Below are 24,330 nucleotides of genomic sequence, written 5' to 3'. Positions count from 1 at the left end.
CGTATTATCTAGCTTGCATCGTCGGCATTGTGAACAGACTTGGTTAATAAGTGGGAGTGCCTATGTGGCTTAATTTGTGGAGCAAATGATATCTTGCATGACAAGTATTCAACAGTGCATGTGTCCCTTGTCTCCCTCGTGCTCGGTGGAAACGGTTAGTCAAACGAAAGCTAGCGGTCCAATTAAATTCAGAGTGGGGGGAGTGGCAGCCATTCAGCCATTGCCTCAATTATGAGCTAGGAGAATGATCGTCTCGGTAGAATCGACCCACTTGTGTGGATCACTTCATATCTTTTCTACTCCCTTGATTTTGGGCGAAATGTTTTGTGCACCACATTGTTAAATCAAAGAGGAGCAATTTTAATATGATCCCTCTTATTACCTCGTCTTTTCACATGGGAGGTAAGAAGGTAAAAGTTCCTCAGACCCACTGTTTGATGAAATTAACGTCTCAGATATATTATCTACTCTTGCCTCTCACGTGAAAAGATGAGAGAAGAGGGACCATGTCAAAATTTGCCATCAAAGAGATGCCTTTTCTAATTTCTCCACTTGTTGCAATCCATTTATATTGCACAATCAACCAGTGTAGCCATCAAAAAAAATAAAAGAAAGTACACAAGCTGAAATTGGAGGAACATTTTTGGGTAAAATATCTAACACTAAGAAACTAGCTCGGAAAAAGCTGTTAATTTCTTGCTGCATTGATTAGACACCCCCCCCCCCCCCCCCCCCCCCCGCTGAAAGCTATCCATGGTTTCCATCGAGTCGGCATGAGTCTGTTTACATTTTTTGGGTTTTCTAGCATACATTCCGGTTTGTGTGAGATCAGTCGTGTGCTGTTCATTGCCGGCTAGATCTTAGGTGGCTTGTGTGCGTACTAAGGTGGATCCCTTCTCCTGGGGTTCGATTGTGTGGCAGTGAGCTTTATACTGGAAGAGAACTTTGCCCTAACTTCTAACTGGGATAAGTGTCGATAACCACAATGACGTCCATGCGCATTGTTTCTCCCCTTCAAGGAACAGTCGAAGAATCACATTGGAAACTTGCTCTTGGTGGATTGTTGCATTTTTAGGTGGAGTTCGTGGAGGCCAGAGCAGTTGCGGTGTCGGCTATGTGAGCACGGCTACTTTCAACACACATAGGACACAACGACTTGCTGGCGTGGTAGTTTTGTTGGGCACTACTCCATGCCTAGTTTTGATAGGTTGTTCTCCACTGTCAGGGTTTTACATGGTTGTCCACTAATCAACAGCGATGTGTGATGTTTTCAACCTAGTGTCCTGAAAGTGCAACTAATCCCCTGTGTGGTTTTGGTAATTCATAACAACATATAGCTCATTGAACAATTATCCATTCAAGTATAATATTTCAGAAAGTTCAATGAATGGCATGGCATGGACTAGGAATGTGGACCCCTCAAAATGCTAAGGACACATATTGGCAAAAGCTCAAGACTCTTCATTTCTATTTTAGTGATCCAAGATCACATTGAGTCCATAGGAAATCCAATACTATTAAAAGGGGATGAGGTGTTGCTTAATGGTCTACTTGCTCAAAGTGCTCAGTGATATTGCTCCAAAGCCCTCAACAACTTTCTCATTCCAAATATGTCCAAAACCCAGAGTCAAACTCGACCCACCGATTCTTTCTATCCGGCGCCACCGAGTTCATTTGACATAGCCATTGCCAGAAACCCTAACACTTCGGTCACACCGATACTGATCTCGGTCTTACCAAGATGGCCCTACAAACTCTCTATTTCCCTTTTCTAACATTTCGGTCCCATAGAAATGAGCGATCGGTCACACCGAGTTTGCTTAACCAACTCTCTGTTTACTCTTTGCTGAAATCGGTCTCATCGAGTTCACGCAATCGGCTCCACCGAGATGAGGTTTTACCCTAGCCCTAGCACATGGATCCCACTGAGTTGTTCCAGTCGCTACCACCGAGATTCCTAACGTTCACATTTCAAACTGAATCGGTCTCACCGAGTTCTTCTATTCAGTCTGACCGATTTGGGTCAAATGTGTGTAATGGTTGGATTTTGTATGGAGGCTATATATACCCCTCCACCCCCTTCTCCATATGTGAGAGGGCCATCAGAATGTGCCTACACTTCCAACTTTCATTTTCTGAGAGACAACCACCTACTCATGTGTTGAGATCAAGACATTCCAATCCAACCACAAGATTGATCTCTAGCCTTCCCCAAGTTGCTTTGCACTCAAATCATCTTTCCACCAAATCCAACTCTGTGAGAGAGAGTTGAGTGTTGGGGAGACTATCATTTGAAGCACAAGATCAAGGAGTTCATCATCAACACAACATCTATTACCTTTTGGAATGTGGTGTCTCCTAGATTGGTTAGGTGTCGCTTGGGAGCCTCCGACAAGATTGTGGAGTTGAACCAAGAAGTTTGTAAGGGCAAGGAGATCGCCTGCTTCATGAATATCTACCCGAGTGAGGCAAGTCCTTTGTGGGCGATGGCCATGGTGGGATAGACAAGGTTGCTTCTTCGTGGACCCTTCATGGGTGGAGCTCTCCATGGACACGCATAGCCGTTACCCTTCGTGGGTTGAAGTCTCCATCAACGTGGATGTACGATAGCACCACCTATCGGAACCACACCAAAAATCTTTGTGTCTACATTGCATTTGCCTTCTCGAAACCCTTCCCTTTACCTTCATATGCCATGTTTTACTTTCCGCTGCTACACTCTTAGAATTGCATGTGTAGGTTGATTGCTTGACTTGTGCTAGTTGCTAAAATCTGCCCACAACTAAAATTGGGAAAATGTTAGATTTTTATTTGGTCAAGTAGTCTAATCACCCCTATCTAGACTTACTTTTGATCCTACAAGTGGTATCAGAGCTTTGGTCTCCATTTACCTTGATTTCCATAGCTTTGGTGATCATAGCCTTGGTTTCACAACCTAGGAGAGTATGACATCTAGCGAGGTAAATTACAACCGTAGATGTCCTTACTTTGATGGTAATAATTTTGCTAGTTGGAAGCATAAGATGAAAATGCATATTCTTGGTCATAACCCCGCCATTTGGGCTATTGTGTGCATTGGCTTGCAAGGTGATCTCTTCGAGGGTGGAAGAGAACCGGATCATGAAGCGTCCGCGGAAGAAATGAAGATGTTGCAATACAATGCTCAAGCTTGCGAATTCTCTTTAGCAGAGTCCTCCAAAGAATTCAACAAAATCAGCCGCCTTGAGAATGCAAAGGAAATTTGGGATACTTTGGTTGATATGCACGAAGGTACCGAGTCCATCAAGGAATCCAAATTGGATGTGCTTCAAAGTCAACTTGACAAGTTCAAAATGAAGGATGGTGAAGGAGTCGTCGAAATGTACTCTCGGCTTGCTCTCATCACAAATGAGATTGCCGACTTAGGAAGTGAAGAGATGACCGACAAATTCATCATCAAGAAGATCCTAAGATCCTTGGATGGAAAATATAATACCGTGTGCACCTTGATCCAAATGATGCCCAATTACAAAGATCTCAAGCCCACAGAAGTCATTGGTAGAATTGTTGCTCATGAGATGTCACTCAAGGATAAAGAAGATCTCCACAACAAGTCAAGTGGTGCTTACAAAGCTTCAAGTGATGCTCCTACAACATCAAGTGAGAAACAATTTTCCAATGAAGAATTGAGCTTAATGGTGAAGAACTTCAACAAGTTCTACAAGATTAGAAGCAAAGAGAGAAGCTCCAAGTCAAGATCCTACAATGACAAAAGATCTTCTAGTCATGATCATATTGCTACAATTGTGGAAGACCCGGGCACTACTCAAATGAGTGTATGGCTCCCTACAAGAAAAGAGAAGATTCAGCAAAAAGGAGAAGTAAAAGAGATGAATCACCACCAAGAGAGAGGAGTAGAGATGATCCTTATGAACGAAGACCCTCTCGTAGAAGCAAGGATTCAGAAAGGAAGGACAAGTCATCAAAAAGCTACACAAGATGAAGTAATCAAGCTCACATTGGTGAATGGGTATCCTGTTCCGACTTCGATAACTACTTCGAGAGAAGCTATCACTCCGACTCCGAATATACTCAAGATAAGGTGTTGTCGGTCTTACACTTGTGTCATCCAACTCCTACGACATATTTGACTCATCAAATGAAGGAATTGGAGGGTGTTTCATGGCTAAAGCCCTATGGTATCACACCCCGAGTATGTTGATTTCAATAGTGATGAATAGGATTTTCTAGGTGATGATGATTTACTTGTTGACAACACTAGTTATGAAAACTATGATGAAATTGCTAGTATTCATGCTAATCAAGATAAAACGAATGACAATGATAAGAAGGAGCTTGAGCGTCTAACTAAAGAACTAAACACTCTTAAATTTAGAGCAAGAGCATGGGTTCCTAAAAGCAATCAATGATGATCTTTGAAAGAAGAGTTCTTCTTACATTGCCAAGCATTTACTCTTGTCTACTTATATGCCACAAGTAAAATCTAGCAATAAGAGCAAGAAACATTCTTATTCTAGTAGTAACAATAACCATGTTAAATCCAATACTGTTACTTCTAGTAGATCTCTTGATTCCATTAATGATTCTATTAGCCAAGTTACACTTGAGCAAGAAAATAGCTTATTGAAGGGAATTATAGAGAAATGTGTTTACAAGAGCCTTGCCAGAAGTAAGCAAGTTGAGGAAATTGTACACAAGGAAGGAAGGCACCGGAAGAATCAAGGTGTTTGGTTTTGAACGAAAGTTCAATGCCAATGGAGTTGAGTGGGAAGAAGAGCAATACCCAAGACGAAGTTTGTTCCTCAACAAGAGAAGTATGACCCTACTTCTTTCAAGGGAACACAAGCTCAAGATGATCTTCCACCACAAGACCACAAGCTAAAAGGCAAGGACAAGCTTCAGGAACAGAGTGATTTATTTGAAGAAGCTCCTAAGGCCATGGTCAAGTGGGTTCCCAAGACTACGTCAAGTTCCAGTTCATCAAGTACGACTACAACTCCAAGGATTCCCATCAAGTTGATGTGGATCCCGAAGAAGAAGAACTAGAGTGTTCTTGAGGGTGACTCCGCCAACATACTTCACTCATATTCATTTTGGCAAGGACAAGTGCAATCAACTTTCATATCTTGCACTAGTTCATGGAGTCACGAACCCTCTTGTTGGTAAGACAGGGGACAAGGTAACCTAATGCTTTCATAGACATCATCATAAGAATGTTTCACTCTATGTCTATGGATATCACTACAAAAAAATACACTTCCGTGATGATACATGTTTGTCATAGTAGGTCGCGTTTTCTATCATGCATGTACATCCATAACGATTGAAAGAACATGCGGTGCCCCATGTTTGGTTTTGGTAATTGATGACAATCTCTATGGACTAATCATTGTCTTGAGTTATATTTGAAGGTTTTGTCCATAGGCTTTTCTTGGAGTACATGTGTTGGTTTCAAGGAGAGTTTGTGTCGACCAAGGTGCTTCTCAAGGAATTACCTAAAAGATTGGTCTTGTGAGAGGTTGATCAAGACTAAGTCAAAGAGTGAATCAAGCTGATCAACACACAAAGCATAGAAGATGTACCGAGAGGGATCAAGTGATCCCATGGTATGGTAAGCATTGTCAATTAAGCTTTGTGTACTAACCCATGGTCTTCGTGAGAGTTCTCTGTGGGGTTAGGATGCGGTGTGCAAGTTCAAGTGATGCATCACGAAGAGATCAAGTGCTTGAAGCTTGCCGTCCATTGTGGTGACAATGGACTTGTGAAGATGAGCCGAAGAGTGGCTCACCCATAGTGGACTATGGGGGAGCAATCATCTATTCTTCATCGAGCCAACGCAATCAAGAAAGGTGGTCCAACTTAAGGGAGTCAAGATCGTCATCATCTAGCTCAAGTGGACCATGTGCAAGGCAAAGGTTTGCCCTTGATAGGTTTTCTATTTTACCGGTCTCATGGTGGTAGTTGGGAGACCGGGTTATAGGATCGATTGTCGTACTATCAAGGGGGGCTCTTGATGAGTAGCTTGATCGTATTGTTCGTAGAGAGCTCAAACCACAGCATCCTTGCATCATCTTTCTTGGTTCTTGTTCGGTTCTCTTTGTGAGATTTGGAGCTTATGGTCATCTTGAAGACAAGCTCGAGTTCATCGAAAACGGAGTTCACATGCATCTTCTATGATGTTTTCGATGTTGGAGGTTCTGCCGGTTCTTCTCTGTTGGAGGTTTCTCTCCTCTTTTTGTTAGGCATACCTCCCCTGCCTCTTCTTACTATAACCAACAAGCTTGAGTTTGATGCTACTCATTGGAGGTTCTTCGTTGTTTTGATGCTACTCGTTGGCTTGTATCCAACAAGCTTGAGTTTGCTCAATTTGGAGCTCATTTGCAGAAGTTATGGCAGTTCTGGTTTTATTGTATCCTTCTGTTGTCTTCTCTACAAAATGAAGGACTCGTAGTGTTGCTGTTCTGGGGCATGCAGTAGTACTGATCTCCGGAGCAGTAGTATCGCAGGCCCTCGCGGTAGTACTGCAGGTGCTCACGGTAGTACCGCTCTGCGGGAGCGGTAGTACCGTGGCCTCAGGCCAGGCGCAGCTGCTCGAGCGGCAGTAGGGGCGGATGTAATTTTTTACATTTGCGCCCTATGCAGTAGTACCGCGCGACGGGCGCGGTAGTACCATGGTCTCTGGCTAGGCATAGCAGCATGAGCGGATGTACGAGCAAATGTAATTTTTTATATCCGCGCCCTACGCGGTAGTACCGCTCCAGATGTGCGGTAGTACCGTGCCGGATTTTTGCGCAGGTCCTCCCTCAGCAGAAGTAGGTAAGGAAGTAATTTTTTACTTCTGTGCTTTCTCTGTGCCTAGTGTTGCCTTCCTTACGGTAGTACCGTAGGGCCGCGCGGTAGCACCGCTCTGGCGGTTCTACCGCTCGTTGCCCTGTGCAACAGGCCTTCATCTGGCCAGTGCCGCACAAGCGGTAGTAGCGCAACCAGCAGCGGTAGTACCGCAGCCAACCGCGGTAGTACCGTAGTTTGGTGCGGTAGTACCGCGTCGTGTGGGCTGAGTGAGGGGATAACGATTGGATTTTCCCCTCCTATAAAAGGGGGCCTTCTTCCCCATTGATCTTTATCCTTTGAGCTCGTGTTCTTCCCCCATTGTTGACCTAGTCCGAGCTTGCTATCTCCCAATCCCTCCATGGATTCTTGCTAGTTTTTGGGGGAAAAGAGAGAGGAGATGTAGATCCACATTTCCACCAAACACTTTCTCCTCTATGTGAGGGGAACCCCTTGGATCTAGATCTTGGAGTTCTTGGTGTTCTCCTTCTTGTTCTTCCTCTCATTTTCCTCCCTAGCATTAGTTGCTTCAATGGGATTTGGGAGAGAAGGACTTGGGCACTCTACGTGACCTTGCCATTGCATTTGGTGCATCGGTTTGAGTTCTCCACGTGATACATGGAAGTTACAAGTTGAGAAGCTTATTACTCTTGGGTGCTTGGTACCCTTGAGCTTGTTACTCTTGGGTGTTTGGACACCCTAGAGCTTGTTCCTCTAGGGTGCCTGATACGTCCATTTTGCATCATGCTTTTATATCAATATTTATTGCATTATGGGCTATTATTACACGTTATATCTCAATACTTATGGCTATTCTCTCTTATTTTACAAGGTTTACCATGAAGAGGGGGAATGCCGACAGCTGGAATTCTGGCTGGAAAAGGAGCAAACATTGGAAACCTATTCTGCACAATCCCAAAAGTCCTGAAACTCCACGAAACAACTTTTTGGAATTATTAAGAATTTTTGAGCGAAAGAAATATACCAGGGGGCCCACACCTTGTCCAGGAGACAAGGGGGGCCCTCCTATAGGGCACACCCCCTATCTCCTGGGCCCCATGGTGGGCCTCCGGTGTCCGTCTTCTGCTATATCATCGCTTTTACCCTAGAAAAAATCGTGGGCAAGCTTACGGTACAAAACTCCGCCGCCACGAGGCGGAACCTTGGCGGAACCAATCTAGGGCTTTGGCAGAGCTGTTCTGCCGGGGACACTTCCCTCCGGGAGGGGGAAATCATCACCAACGTCATCACCAACGATCCTCTCATCGGGATGGGGTCAATCTCCATCAACATCTTCATCAGCACCATCTCCTCTCAAACCCTAGTTCATCTCTTGTATCCAATCTTGTATCCAAAACCACAAATTGGTACCTGTGGGTTGCTAGTAGTGTTGATTACTCCTTGTAGTTGATACTTATTGGTTTACCTGGTGGGAGATCATATGTTCAGATCCTTAATGCATATTATTACACCTCTGATTATGAACATGAATATGCTTTGTTAGTAGTTACGTTTGTTCCTGAGGACATGGATGAAGACTTGCTATTAGTAGTCATGTGAATTTGGTATTCGTTCGATATTTTGATGAGATGTATGTTGTCTTCTCCTCTAGTGGTGTCATGTGAACGTTGACTACATGACACTTCACCATTATTGGGCCTAGAGGAGGGCATAGGGAAGTAATAAGTAGATGATGGGTTGCTAGAGTGACAGAAGCTTAAACCCTAGTTTATGCGTTGCTTCGTTAGGGGCTGATTTGGATCCATATGTTTCATGCTATGGTTAGGTTTACCTTAATACTTTTGTTGTAGTTGCGGATGCTTGCAATAGGGGTTAATCATAAGTGGGATGCTTGTCCAAGTAAGGGCAGTACCCAAGCACCGGTCCACCCACATATCAAATTATCAAGTACCGAACGCGAATCATATGAGCGTGATGAAAACTAGCTTGACGATAATTCCCATGTGTCCTCAGGAGCTCCTTTATCATTATTAGAAATTGTCTAGGCTTATTCTTTGCTACATAAAGGATTGGGCCACCTTGCTGCACTTTATTTACTTTGTTTACTTGTTACTCGTTACTATTTATCTTATCACAAAACTATCTATCACCTACAATTTCAGTGCTTGCAGAAAACCTTACTGAAAACTGCTTATCATTTCCTTCTGCTCCTCGTTGGGTTCAACACTCTTACTTATCGAAAGTACTACGATAGATCCCCTACACTTGTGGGTCATCAAGACTCTTTTCTGGCGCCGTTGCCGGGGAGTGTAGCGCTTTTGGTGAGTGGAACTTGGTAAGGAAACATTTATATAGTGTGCTGAAATTTTCTGTTACTTGTCACTATGGAAACTAATCCTTTGAGGGGCTTGTTTGGGGTATCTTCACCCCAACCAGAAGAGCAAAGAGTTGCTCCTCAACCTACTGAACTTTATGAAAATATTTATTTTGAGATTCCTTCGGGTATGATAGAGAAACTGCTAGCTAATCCATTTGCAGGAGATGGAACATTGCATCCCGATTTACACCTTATCTTTGTGGATGAAGTTTGTGGATTATTTAAGCTTGCAGGTATTCCCGATGATGTTGTCAAAAGGAAGGTCTTCCCTTTATCTTTGAAGGGAGATGCATTGACATGGTATAGGCTATGTGATGATACGAGATCTTGGAATTATAAGCGATTGAAGTTGGAATTTCACCAGAAGTTCTATCCTATGCATCTTGTTCATCGTGATCGTAATTACATATATAATTTCTGGCCTCGCGAAGGAGAAAGCATCGCTCAAGCTTGGGGGAGGCTTAAGTCAATGTTATATTCATGCCCCAATCATGAGCTCTCTCGGGAAATGATTATTCAAAATTTTATGCTCGGCTTTCTCTTGATAATCGCAACCTGCTCGATACTTCCTGTGCTGGTTCTTATATGCTGAAGACTATTGATTTCAAATGGGACTTATTGGAAAGAATTAAATGCAACTCTGAAGATTGGGGTTCCGACGATGGTAAGGAGTGAGGTATGACACCTAAGTTCGATTGTGTTAAATCTTTTATGGATACCGATGCTTTTTGTGGATTTAGCGCTAAGTATGGACTTGACTCTGAGATAGTAGCTACTTTCTGTGAATATTTTGCTACTCACATTGATCTCCCTAAAGAGAAGTGGTTTAAATATAATCCTCCTGTTGAAGTGAAAGTAGTTGCACCTATTACAGTCGAAGAAAAGACTATTACCTATAGTGATCCCATTGTTCCTACTGCTTATGTTGAAAAACCTCCTTTTCCTGTTAGGATAAAAGATCATGCTAAAGCTTCGACTGTTGTTCGTAAGAGTAATATTAGGACTTATACACCTGATGAGCAAATTAATGTTGAAACTAGTATTGCTATGGTTAAAGATCTCTTGGATGATGATTTAGATGGGCATGTTATTTATTTCTATGGTGAGACTGCTAATATTGCTAGGCCAGATACTAAGACACGTAGACCTGTCGTAGGCATGCCTGCTATTTCTGTTAAAATAGGAGATCATTGTTATCATGGCTTATGTGATATGGGTGCTAGTGCTAGCACTATACCTTATGATTTATATAAAGAAATTAGGCACGACATTGCACCTGTTGAGTTAGAAGACATTGATGTCACTATTAAGCTTGCTAATAGGGATACCATTAAACCTGTTGGGATTGTTAGAGATGTTGAAGTTTTGTGTGGGAAGGTTAAATACCCTGCTGATTTCCTTGTTCTTGGTTCCCCACAAGATGATTTTTGTCCCATTATTTTTGGTAGACCCTTCTTGAATACAGCTAGTGCTAAGATTAATTGTGAAAATAATATTGTCACTGTTGGCATAGATGGTATGTCTCATGAGTTTAATTTCACTAAGTTTAGTAGACAACCTCATGAGAGGGAACCACCTAGTAAGGATGAAATTATTGGTCTTGCTTCCATTGCTGTTCCTCCAACTGATCCGTTAGAACAATACTTGCTAGACCATGAAAACGATATGTTTATGAGGGAAAGAGAGGAAATAGATGAAGTGTTCCTTAAACAGGAACCTATGCTGAAACATAACCTTCCCGTTGAAATTCTTGGGGATCCCCCTCCACCCAAGGGTGATCTCGTGTTTGAACTCAAACCTTTACCTGATAATCTTAAGTATGCTTATCTTGATGAAAAAGAAATATATCATGTTATTATTAGTGCTAACCTTTCAGAGAAAGAAGAAGAAAGATTATTGAAAACTCTGAAGAAGCACCGAGCTGCTATTGGATATACTCTGGATGATCTTAAGGGCGTTAGTCCCATGTTATGTCAACACAAAATTACATTGGAGGACGATGCCAAACCAGTTAGAGATCCTCAAAGACGATTAAATCCCAAGATGAAGGAAGTGGTAAGAAAGGAGATACTAAAGCTCCTTGAGGCAGGTATTATTTATCCCGTTGCTGATAGTGAATGGGTAAGCCCTGTCCATTGTGTTCCTAAAAAGGGAGGTATTACCGTTGTTCCTAATGATAAAGATGAATTGATCCCGCAAAGAATTATTACAGGTTATAGGATGGTAATTGATTTCCGTAAGTTAAATAAAGCTACTAAGAAAGATCATTACCCCTTACCTTTTATTGATCAAATGCTAGAAAGACTATCCAAACACACACATTTCTGCTTTTTAGATGGTTATTCTGGTTTCTCTCAGATACCTGTGTCAGCGAAGGATCAATCTAAAACTACTTTTACTTGCCCTTTTGGTACTTTTGCTTATAGACGTATGCCTTTTGGTTTATGTAATGCACCTGCTACCTTTCAAAGATGCATGATGGCTATATTCTCTAATTTTTGTGAAAATATTTGTGAGGTATTCATGGATGATTTCTCAGTTTATGGATCCTCTTTTGATGATTGTTTGAGCAACCTTGATCGAGTTTTGCAGAGATGCGAAGACACTAGTCTCATCCTGAATTGGGAAAAGTGTCACTTTATGGTTAATGAAGGCATTGTCTTGGGGCACAAGATCTCGGAGAGAGGTATTGAAGTTGATAAAGCCATAGTTGATGCTATTGAAAAGATGCCATGTCCTAAGGACATAAAAAGTATAAGAAGTTTTCTTAGTCATGCCGGTTTTTATAGGAGGTTCATTAAGGAATTTTCTAAAATCTCTAGGCCTCTGGCTAATTTATTGCAAAAAGATATTCCTTTTGTCTTTGATGATGATTGCGTAGAAGCATCTGAAATACTTAAGAAAGCTTTGATCACTGCACCTATTGTCCAGCCCCCTGATTGGAATTTACCTTTTGAAATTATGTGCGATGCTAGTGATTAAGCTGTAGGTGCTGTTCTAGGGTAAAGATTCGATAAGAAATTGAATGTTATCCAGTATCCTAGTAAGACTCTTGATATTGCCCAGAGAAATTATGCTACTACTGAAAAAGAGTTCTTAGCAGTTGTGTTTGCATGTGATAAGTTTAGATCTTATATTGTTGATTCCAAAGTTACTATTCACACTGATCATGCTGCTATTAAATATCTTACGGAAAAGAAAGATGCTAAGCCTAGACTCATTAGAAGGGTTCTCTTGCTCCAAGAATTTGATTTGCATATTATTGATAGAAAGGGAGCTGAGAACCCCGTTGCAGATAACTTTTCTAGGTTAGAGAATGTTCTTGATGACCCACTGCCTATTAATGATAGCTTTCCTAATGAACAATTAGCGGTTGTTAATGCTTCTCGTACTGCTCCTTGGTATGCTAATTATGCTAATTACATTGTTTCTAAATAAATACCGCCTAGTTTCACATACCAGCAAAATAAAAAGTTCTTTTATGATTTAAGACATTACTTCTGGGATGACCCACACCTTTATAAAGGAGTAGATGGTGTTATTAGACGGTGTGTGCCTGAGCATGAACAAGAACAGATCCTACATAAGTGTCACTCTGAATCCTATGGAGGACACCACGCTGGAGATAGAACTGCACACAAGGTACTACAATCTGGTTTTTATTGGCCTACTCTCTCCAAAGATGCTCGTAAGTTTGTCTTATCTTGTGATGAATGCCAAAGAGTAGGTAACATTAGTAGACGTCAAGAAATGCCTATGAATTACTCTCTTGTTATTGAACCGTTTGATTTTTGGGGCTTTGATTATATGGGACCTTTTCCTGCCTCTAATGGTTATACACATATTTTAGTTGCTGTTGATTACGTTACTAAGTGGGTAGAAGCTATTCCAACTAGTAGTGTTGATCATAACACTTCTATTAAAATGCTTAAAGAAGTTATTTTTCCGAGGTTTGGAGTCCCTAGATATCTTATGACTAATGGTGGTTCACATTTTATTCATGGTGCTTTTCGTAAGATGCTTGCTAAGTATGATGTCAATCATAGAATCACATCTCCTTATCATCCGTAGTCTAGTGGTCAAGTAGAGTTGAGCAACAGAGAGCTCAAATTAATTTTGCAAAAGACTGTGAATAGATCTAGAAAGAATTGGTCCAAAAAACTTGATGATGCATTATGGGCCTATAGAACTGCATACAAAAATCCTATGGGTATGTCTCCATATAAGATGGTTTATGGAAAAGCATGTCATTTGCCTCTTGAACTTGAACATAAGGCATATTGGGCTATTAAAGAGCTCAACTATGACTTCAAACTTGCCGGTGAGAAGAGGTTGTTTGATATTAGCTCCCTTGATGAATGGAGAACCCAGGCGTATGAGAATGCCAAGCTATTCAAAGAAAAAGTCAAACGCTGGCATAATAAGAGGATACAAAAGCGTGAGTTTAACGTAGGAGACTATGTACTATTATTCAACTCTCGCTTAAGATTTTTTGCAGAAAAACTTCTCTCAAAATGGGAAAGTCCTTACGTTATCGAGGAGGTCTATCGTTCTGGTGCCATAAAAATTAAACATTATATTTCAGGTAATCCTATCAATGTTGAAACTAATATTATTGAAACCGTAACCCCTGAGGAATACATAAGGGACACTTTCCAGAACATTTCAGACTCTGAAAAGGTATAGGTATGTGGTACAGTAAGTAAACCGACTCCAAAACAACTCCAATGGCAAATTTTATCAGTTTTGGAATATTTAAGAATTTTAGGAAGGAAGAAGTAGTACGAAAGGGACACGAGGCTCCCACGAGAGTGGAGGTCGCCCCCCCCCTACTGTGCGCCCCCTGTCTCGTGGGCACCTCGTGTGCCTCCCGGACTCCGTTTTCTTGCACGTTACGTATTTTGGTCGGTAAAAATTCATTATATATACTCCCGAAGGTTTTGACTACCGTATCACGCAAATATCCTCTGTTTTCGTTTCGAGTTGTTTCTGCAGCAGCTTTGGAGCAAGATGTCGTCCCAAGATTCGGAGGGAGAGAGCTATGTGGCTGACTATACCGCAAACCCAAAAGCATATGGGGATGTGGAACATTATGGCTGGACCACGGAGGAAGAAGAAGATTATCATCAAAAGGGGAAGGAGGAGACAAGCTCCGATGAAGAGGACGATCCACTACCTCAACCTGGCGATATGCATGTGGAGTTCAAGAAGTCAAGCCTCCCTAAGGTTCATTCTATCCCACAACATTTTTTGCAGGACACCAAGGCGGCATTATGCAAAAATATAATGAAACTTGAGCTCGAGAATGAGGATCTGAGGGAGGAAAATTTTAGCCTCAGACGCAAGCTAGAGAAGAAAAATGCAACAACACCACCACCTCCATCACCTCCAAGGAAATAATCACATGGGTATGGCACTCCCCTTGGCAACTGCCAAGCTTGGGGAGGTGCCCCGGTATTGTATCACCATCACACTCCTATCTTTACCGTTTTATTTAGTTCGATCCTTTTAGTAGTTTCTTGATCTAGTAGATTGAAGTTTTGATATCAAGTAGTTTGAGTTTTGCTTTATGATCTCTTTTTGTAATCGAGTCTGCAAGCTATCTATAATAAAGATTAGTGTTGAGTAAAGGGCTTTGCTTTGTTGCTATGATCTTGAGAAAGTAGAAAGAATAAAAGAGTTCATATTGATCTTATGGATAGTGATAACTTCACATATAGGAAGTATGAGGCATAAAAATTGTTGAGAGTTGATAAACTTAGCCTTGGTCATCGTTGCAATTAATAGGAAGTGATAAGGAAAGAGGGGTTCACATACAAATATATTATCTTGGACACCTCTTTATAATTGGGAGCACTCATTAGGTATGACATGCTAAAAGAGTTGACGTTGGACAAGGAAGACAACGTAATGGTTTATGTTTTCTCACATCTCAGTTAAAGTATATTTTTATTGACCTTCCAAACATGTTGAGCTTGCCTTTCCCCCTCATGCTAGAAAAATTCCTTGAACCAAGTAAAGATACTACTTGTGCTTCGAAATATCCTTAAACCAAGTTTTGCCATAGAGTCCACCATACCTACCTATGGATTGAGTAAGATCCTTCAAGTAAGTTGTCATCGGTGCAAGCAATAAAAATTGCTCTTTAAATATGCATAACTTACTAGTGTGGAGAAAATGAGCTTTGTAGGATCTTGTTGTGGAAGTAATAAAAGCGACGGACTGCATAATAAAGGTCCACATACAAGGGGCAATATAAAGTGACGTTCTTTCGCATTAAGATTTTGTGTATCCAACCCTAAAAGTGCATGACAACCTCTTCTTCCCTCTGCGAAGGGCCTATCTTTTACTTCATGTTTTTTATTTTATGCTTGAGTCAAGGTGATCCTCACCTTTCCCTTTTTATGTTTATCCTTTGGCAAGCTCCTCATGTTTGAAAGATCATGATATATATATATATATATATATATATATATCCAATTGGATGTAAGTTAGCATGGGCTATTATTGTTGACATCACCTAAAGGTGAATACGTTGGGAGGCAACATAATAAGCCCCTATCTTTCTCAGTGTCCGGCTGAAACCCCATAACCACAAGTATTGCGTGAGTGTTAGCAATTATAGAGGACTACAAGATAGTTGAGTATGTGAATTTGCTGAAAAGCTCTATTATTGACTCTTTTTGATGTTACGATAAATTGCAATTGCTTCAGTGACTAAGATTATAGTTTGTTACTTCCCAATGAAGTTTTTGAACCATAATTGACATTGTGAATTGATTGTTACTCGAGCATAGAAATCATATGATAAATCCTATATATGTTGCTGTTATAAGAATGATCATGATGCCCTCATGTCCGTATTTTATTTTTATCGACACCTCTATCTCAAAACATGTGGACATATTTCTCAATTTCGGCTTCCGCTTGAGGACAAGCGAGGTCTAAGCTTGGGGGAGTTGATACGTCCATTTTGCATCATGCTTTTATATCAATATTTATTGCATTATGGGCTGTTATTACATGTTATATCTCAATACATATGGACATTCTCTCTTATTTTACAAGGTTTACCATGAAGAGGGGGAATGCCGGAAGATGGAATTCTGGCTGGAAAAGGAGCAAACGTTGGAAACCTATTCTGCACAACCCCAAAAGTCCTGAAACTCCACGAAACAACCTTTTGGAATTATTAAGAATTTCTAAGCGAAAGAAATACACCAGGGGGCCCACACCCTGTCTAGGAGACAGGGGGCGCCCCCTATAGGGCGCGTTCCCTATCTCTTGGGCCCCCTGGTGGGCCTCTGGTGTTCGTCTTCTGCTATATCATCGCTTTTACCCTGGAAAAATTGTGGGCAAGCTTACGGGACAAAACTCCGCCGCCACGAGGCGGAACCTTGGCGGAACCAATCTAGGGCTCTGGCAGAGCTGTTCTGCCGAGGACACTTCCCTCTGGGAGGGGGAAATCATCACCAACGATCCTCTCATCGGGAGGGGGTCAATCTCCATCAATATCTTCACCAGCACCATCTCCTGTCAAACCCTAGTTCATCTCTTGTATCCAATCTTGTATCCAAAACCACAAATTGGTACCTGTGGGTTGCTAGTAGTGTTGATTACTCCTTGTAGTTGATACTAATTGGTTTACTTGGTGTAAGATCATATGTTCAGATCCTTAATTCATATTATTACACCTCTGATTATGAACATGAATATTATTTGTGAGTAGTTACGTTTGTTCCTGAGGACATGGGTGAAGTCTTGCTATTAGTAGTCATGTGAATTTGGTATTCGTTCGATATTTTGATGAGATGTATGTTGTCTTCTCCTCTAGTGGTGTCATGTGAACGTCGACTACATGACATTTCACCATTATTGGGCCTAGAGGAGGGCATAGGGAAGTAATAAGTAGATGATGGGTTGCTAGAGTGCCAGAAGCTTAAACCCTAGTTTATGCGTTGCTTCGTTAGAGGCTGATTTGGATCCACATGTTTCATGCTATGGTTAGGTTTACCTTAATACTTTTGTTGTAGTTGTGGATGCTTGCAATAGGGGTTAATCATAAGTGAGATGCTTGTCCAAGTAAGGGTAGTACCCAAGCACCGGTCCACCCACATATCAAATTATCAAGGTACCGAACGCGAATCATATGAGCGTGATGAAAACTAGCATGACGATAATTCTCATGTGTCCTCGGGAGCTCCTTTATCATTATTAGAAATTGTCCAGTCTTATCCTTTGCTACATAAAGGATTGGGACACCTTGCTCCACTTTATTTACTTTGTTTACTTGTTACTCGTTACTATTTATCTTATCACAAAACTATCTATCACCTACAATTTCAGTGCTTGCAGAAAACCTTACTGAAAACCGCTTATCATTTCCTTCTGCTCCTCGTTCGGTTCGACACTCTTACTTATCGAAAGGACTACGATAGATCCCCTACACTTGTGGGTCATCAGTGCCTTGGCACCTTAGACGGTTGGAGTTGTTCAGAGCTCAATCATTGTGGTGTAAAGCTCTAGGCAAGCGTCGGGGTTTCCAATTAGGTTGTGGAGATCGCCCCGAGCAATTTGACGGGTACCGGTGACCACCCCCAAGGGTTGCCAAAGTGTACGAGTTCGGCGACCGCCCTCAAGGGTCCCTTAGTGGAATCACATCATCTTGCATTGTGCGAGGGCGTGAGGAGATTACGGTGGCCCTAGTGGCTTCTTGGGGAGCATTGTGCCTCCACACTGCTCCAAACGGAGATTAGCATCCGCAAGGGTGTGAACTTCGGGATACATCATCGTCTCCGTGTGCCTCGGTTATCTCTTACCCGAGCCCTTTACTTATGCACTTTACTTTGTGATAGCCATATTGTTCTGTGTCATATATCTTGCTATCACATAGTTACTTATCTTGCTTAGCATAAGTTGTTGGTGCACATAGGTGAGCCTAGTTGTTGTAGGTTTTGTGCTTGACAAATTAACCGCTAGGTTTATTCCGCATTTGTTCAAGACTAAATCGTAATTATTTTAAAGTGCCTATTCACACCCCCTCTAGGAGACATCCACGATCTTTCAACGATTTTATGACAAAATCAAGATAGTCATACCTGTGCTGTCGTAGAAGGGTTCCATGACATTGCCAAAATTATCATCACGGAAGTGTCCACTTCCATAACAATAAATCGTGCGTCATAGAAGTGCTTTCGTCAAGGGTGACCGACACATGGCATCCACCGTAACGGAACGCCGTTAAGCTATCGGGTCTGGTTTTGGATCCGATAACCCGTTAACAGCCCTGACCAATGGGGATTTTCCACGTGTAAAATCATCATTGGCCGGAGGAAACACGTGTTGCCTCACCATTGGGACAGATGTCATCCACTCATTGGACAGGAGGCGCCTATGATAGGTCGACCCGTGGCATGGCCCAACAGTGGCCCATTCCGGTGAAAAGGCCGGCCTAGTAAAAATTAGCAGGCCGGCCCATAAAAGGCCTACTTGTGTCAGGTCCATTTAAGCCCACGGCCCATACGAGATGTGCCAATTCGGCCCGTCAACGTCACATTAAAGATTTGACACCATTGCAGCCCGTCGTCAGTTCAAACCCGTTAACAACCCACTATATATTTGGGCTCAATATCGGCCCGATGATATTTCGGCCTGTTAACGGCCCATTCAATGGATGGGCCAATTTTCAGGATGTACATCTTTCGGCCTTTTAGCGAACCATTTAAATGTTGGGCTAATTTCCAGCCCGGTGTGTCTTTCAGCCTGTTGACGACCCATAAATCAGTTGGGCCATTTGTAGTCCGACCTGAGTTTTGGCCTTTTAGCGACCCATTTAAGTGTCGGGCCAATTTTCGGCCTGGTGTGTCTTTCAGCCTGTTGACGGCCCATAAATCAGTTGGGCCATTTGTAGTCGGACATGAGTTTTGGCCTTTTAGCGACCCATTTAAGTGTTGGGCCAATTCCCGGCCTTGTGTGCCTTTCAGCCTGTTAACGGACCATAAATGAGTTGGGCCATTTGTAGTCGGACCTGAGTTTTGGACTTTTAACAGACCATGCCCTTCATGGTCCAATACCAGCTCAGTTCTCTTTCGGCCTGCTAAAGGCCCACAACACAGTTGGGCCATTTACAATACGATTTGACGTTTGGCCTCTTAGCGGAGCAAGCTCTTCATGGTCCAGTACAAGCCCGCTGTCTCTTTCGGCCTGCTAAAGGCCCACAGTATGGTTGGGCCATATGTAGCCCGAACTTAGTAACGACATGTTAATGGGCCGTGAAATCAAATGCACCCACCTGTTTCCCACTTTGATGTTGGCATGTTAACAACCCGGGAGGTAAGAGGGCCGGCCATTAACTTTCGGCCTGGTAACGGCCCATTAATTTAATGGACCCACTAAAGTTCGTACATGTCTTTAGGCCAAATTAGATAATTTGAGCCCATTACGATGAGAAATTATGCACAGGACCAAAACCGATCAAGCAAAGGTAGGACATACAGGGAAAAACATTGCACATCCAGTGGGCAATCAAAGATTGATGCCAGTGCAAATAAATGAACAGAACCTAAGGATCTACAACGTCACAATCTGCAACCTCAACACGGATGATGCCCATAAGTATGTGGGCAAGTTCTTGTTGCTTTGCTACACTGTCTCTGAAAACATTGATCAGTTGTTGTTGCGCACGAATCTACACCTCTGATTCCTTCACCATTTCCATCATTGCTTCAGCCCTTAATTGGTTCACAAACATACATTTTTTCCGTTGCATTCGAGATAGAGGATATTGAACAGATTCAGATGGCAATTTTGGCAGGCTTCTATTATTGATAGTGCAGAGTGTCTCAACCACTGCATCATAACATAAATTAGAAGGGGAACCAAATAGATTAATCATGAGTTATTGCCATATTGCCTGGCCTAGATTTATTGGAAAGAAACAATGGGTTGCCTTGCTGTTTTCAGAGTTTGTCTTCTTATCTTCAGTAGCCCGCACCAAATTAACACACTAGCATTGCTATCATTGGCCAAGTCAGATAATAGGAAAGCAACATTTACACAACGAACGTTTGGGCAACTAGCCTACACCAAATTAACACAATATGGCTATCATCAGCAAGGTAAGGTAATACAAAAGCAACATTGGCACAATGAATGAATGGGCAACCAGAGAAGCACTACAATTCAGTAATGTGTACGATATGAGATAGTACACTCATGCAGCTCAGTATGCAAAACTACCAGGTAGTTTCCTTTACAAAAATCAACATTGGCGCCTTTAACATTTTGCTACAACTAATTTTGTATCAGATAAAGGTTGGATTCATGCCGATTAACAAAATACATGCTGATGTAAAAATATAGTGATATACAACAGGTACTTACATCAGCATTGGAGCATAGAGAATTCCTGCAAGATATTTTCCTCGAATACAATCCCAATGAAGGAAGTCTTCTATCATTTAACCGTATTTTATAAAAGAAATATGGGTAAGAAACATGTAGAAAATATGATCAGAATGCTATAAAATTTCATGATGCGAGGATACACACACGCTTCTTAGAATGGAGTTGAGATTCTTTTACTCGACTGGAGCGGACTAGTTCTTTGGCCATTGGAATCTGCTTATTATCAATGGGAGTTGGGTTTCTCTGTGCTGGAGCAGTATCTATGAAAAATGGAGTTGGTTTATTATCTCCTGGCATTTGGATCTTTTGCAAAGACCTAGTTTGTAACCCTTCACATTCTAACATAGCCATCTTCCCCTTGCATGCCTTATATAGAAGAATGGTGCTTCAATTATGAAACATGCTACATCAGAGATGGAATAGGTACTGAAGAATACAAAGGCATGACATATTGACATGTATTCCCTCCATCCAGAAATAATTGGATGGGTCTAGGTGTATTTCACTTCTAGATACATTCAGTTTTATCCATTTTTGCGACATGTAATCCGGACGGAGGGAGTATGATGTAAGAGCTAGGGATACGACAGGACAACACTGTAAAAAAACTCCAAAACCCCACTACAGAACCAAAGTATTCAAACCCACTGATATGAGATAGTACACTCATGCAGCCCAGGATGCAAAACTACCAGACATTTTTTCTTACAAAAATTAACATTGTGGCCTTTAATCATACATTTTGCTACAACTAAATTTAGATCAGATAAAGGTTGGATTCACGCCGATTAACAAAATACATGCTGATGTAAAAATATAGTGATATACAACAGGTACTTACATCTGCATTGGAGCACAGAGAATTCCTGCAAGAATCTTTCCTCACAGACGATACCAGTGCAGAAATTCTTCTATCTGTAAAGCTTATTTTCTAAAAGAGAGATGGGTAACAAACATGTAGAAAATATGATCAGCATGCTATAGAATTTCATGATGCAAGGATACGCACACGCTTCTTAGAATGGAGTTGACATATTTTTGCTGGACTGGAGCGTACTAGTTCTTTGGCCATTGGAATCTGCTTATTATTAGTAGGAGTTGGGTTTCTCTATGCTGGAGTAGTATCTATAAAAACTGGAGTTGGTTTATTATCTCCTGGAATTTGGATCTTTTGCAAAGACCTTGTTTGTAACCCTTCAGATTCTAACATAGTCGTCTTCCCCTTGCATGCCTTGTATAGAAGAATGGTGCTTCAATTATAAAACATACTACAACAGAGAGATGGAATAGGTACTGAAGAATAGAAAGGCATGACATAACATGTATTCCCTTCATCCTGAAAAAATGGATGGGTCTAGGTGTATTTCAGTTTTAGATACATCCTTTTTTATCCATTTCGGCAACATGTAATCCAGACAGAGGGAGTATGGTGTAAGAGCTAGGGATACGACAGGACAACATAGTAAAAAAACAATAGTTGAATGTAAAATTGTATGCTAGCGGAATACATACAGAAAAAACTAAGGCAACATACACGTGTATGATTGGGAAACTAAGATGGCATTGCAACAAAGCACTAGAACAATACTTCAATGTAAAAAACATGGTATGGTAGACAGATGAAGTACATACTGATGAATAACAATGCATAAGATATTCAGAAGCATGATGTCCAAATTAAGCAGATGGCATTGCGATAGAGTAGAATGACAGTACTTGAATTTGAAAACATGTTATCATGAATGGAATAGGTACTGAAAAATAGGAAGGCATGCCATATTTACATGCATGATCATCATGCTAAGCACATGGCATTGCAACAGAGTAGATACACTCACTGGTGGAAAAAGGGCCTTTGGTCGCGGTTCGCAACTGCCATTAGTCGCGGTTGCGCAACCGCGACCGAACGGGCGCGACTAAAGGCCCCACCCTTTAGTCGCGGTTTCTTAAGAACCGCGACTAAAGGCCCGTCCATGTGGGCGCCAGGTGGCCGTCGGGGCGGAGGACCTTCAGTCGCGGTTCTTCTGGCCAACCGCGACTAAAGGCCGCCGCAGGTTTAGGGTTTTAGCCCCCCCCCCTTAAACCTGTTTTCTGTTTAATTTGTATTGTTTTATTTCTTTTGTGCTTTATTTTAATTTTGAAGGAGTTTCACATATTCTACGGTACTACATACATGCATATGAATGTACAATTTCAAACAAATTTGAAATTAAAACCAAAAAGAATTCAAGAGGAATATACAATATATATTCAATATCATCGGATGACCATATACAATTTTGAACAAGTTTCCATACATAATTTAATGCATATAAAGTTCTACGTCCTCGTAATGGTGTTCTCCTTTAGGATGGAGGACTTCCCTCCTAAACCATCCAGCTAGTTCCTCTTGAAGTGGTCGGAAGCGAGCTTCTGGACTAAGCATCATCCGGAGGTTATTCCTCTGAGCATTGGTATCACTCGGAACCCGCTCAGAGGTGTATCTCCGGATCATCTCACAGACATAGTATGCACATAGATTGGTCCCCGCTGGCTGAATATCCTCACCATTCTTAGCCTTTGCCCTTTTGAATTCTAGCTCTTTTTTGAATTCACTGACCTTTGTATCTACGAACTGTCTCCAAACCCTACGAGGCAAAGAAAGTTAAATGAACAAGAGAGTTATTAGTTACTTGATATTAGGAAATGAACGAAATAGGCCGATCGATATAGAGCGCAAATGAATGAAAATAATTACTTCTGCAGCATTCTTCTCATGTCGACCCAAAGCTTTGGATCCTTATTCAGAGAGTCGTGGACGAGACATTCTGAGGTGTCAACTTTAATTACTAGCAGAATCCAGTGGAACCTGCGGACACGATACATGCACAGTACGTCATGCATAACTCATCGATTAGCCGGCCACATACCATGCATGGAGTAAACAAAAGAGAATGTGCTCAAGACAGAAACACTCACCCAAAATGGTAAGGAAATAGAATATCACTTTTGAGTTCCTGCTTTGTAAGAAACTGCCACAGGTCTGCCTCCATGTCGGCGGGGTGATGCTCCAACACATATCCATTAACGATGTGTGGGTCAATGAACCCAACATCATGGATGTTCCTTACTCTGCATTCCTTAATCTTCATTCTGCATGTATAATAGCGGACACAACAATATAGTTAGGACATATATATAGTGCAGGCAATATGAACGAGATGGGGTAGAAATAAATCACTTACAGAACGTAGCAACTGATGATAGATTTGTCGAGCTCGCGCAGATTGAAAAGCTGGAACAATTCACTCAGATGAATTTGTACATAGTAATGTTTGAAGTGATGCTCATATCTAACTTCCGCATAAATATATTCTTTGGCGTTTTTATTTTTTATGTAACCCTTGTACCATTTCAGCAGACCTTTCATTTGTGGAGGTAGATCCTGTTCCTGCGCAGGCTCGACGAGAGGCCCATTCTTCACATATGTAATTACTACCTCCTTCACTGGCGCCTCATCAAGGCCTAACAGTTCACGAAGAGTAATACCTAAGTTGGCCGCTTGTTCTCTGGCACTCGTTACAGTCAATCCATGTGCTGCCGCAGCTGCTATGATATCGGGGTCATCCGGACCGGCGGCTTTCACTATAAGTGGGGCAATCGATTGTTTACTTTGTTCCCCGAGCTGGGCAACTCGTTTCCCGCTTTTTTTACTTTCTAATTCCGTTTTCTCGGCCTCCTCCAAGGCTTTGTTCTCCTGGTTCTCCGCCCGCTCTTTC

The sequence above is a fragment of the Triticum aestivum genome, chromosome 3B, assembly GCF_018294505.1.
Source record: "Triticum aestivum cultivar Chinese Spring chromosome 3B, IWGSC CS RefSeq v2.1, whole genome shotgun sequence".
In the NCBI taxonomy this organism is placed as follows: Eukaryota; Viridiplantae; Streptophyta; class Magnoliopsida; order Poales; family Poaceae; genus Triticum; species Triticum aestivum.
Note: the sequence above shows the minus strand (reverse complement) of the source record.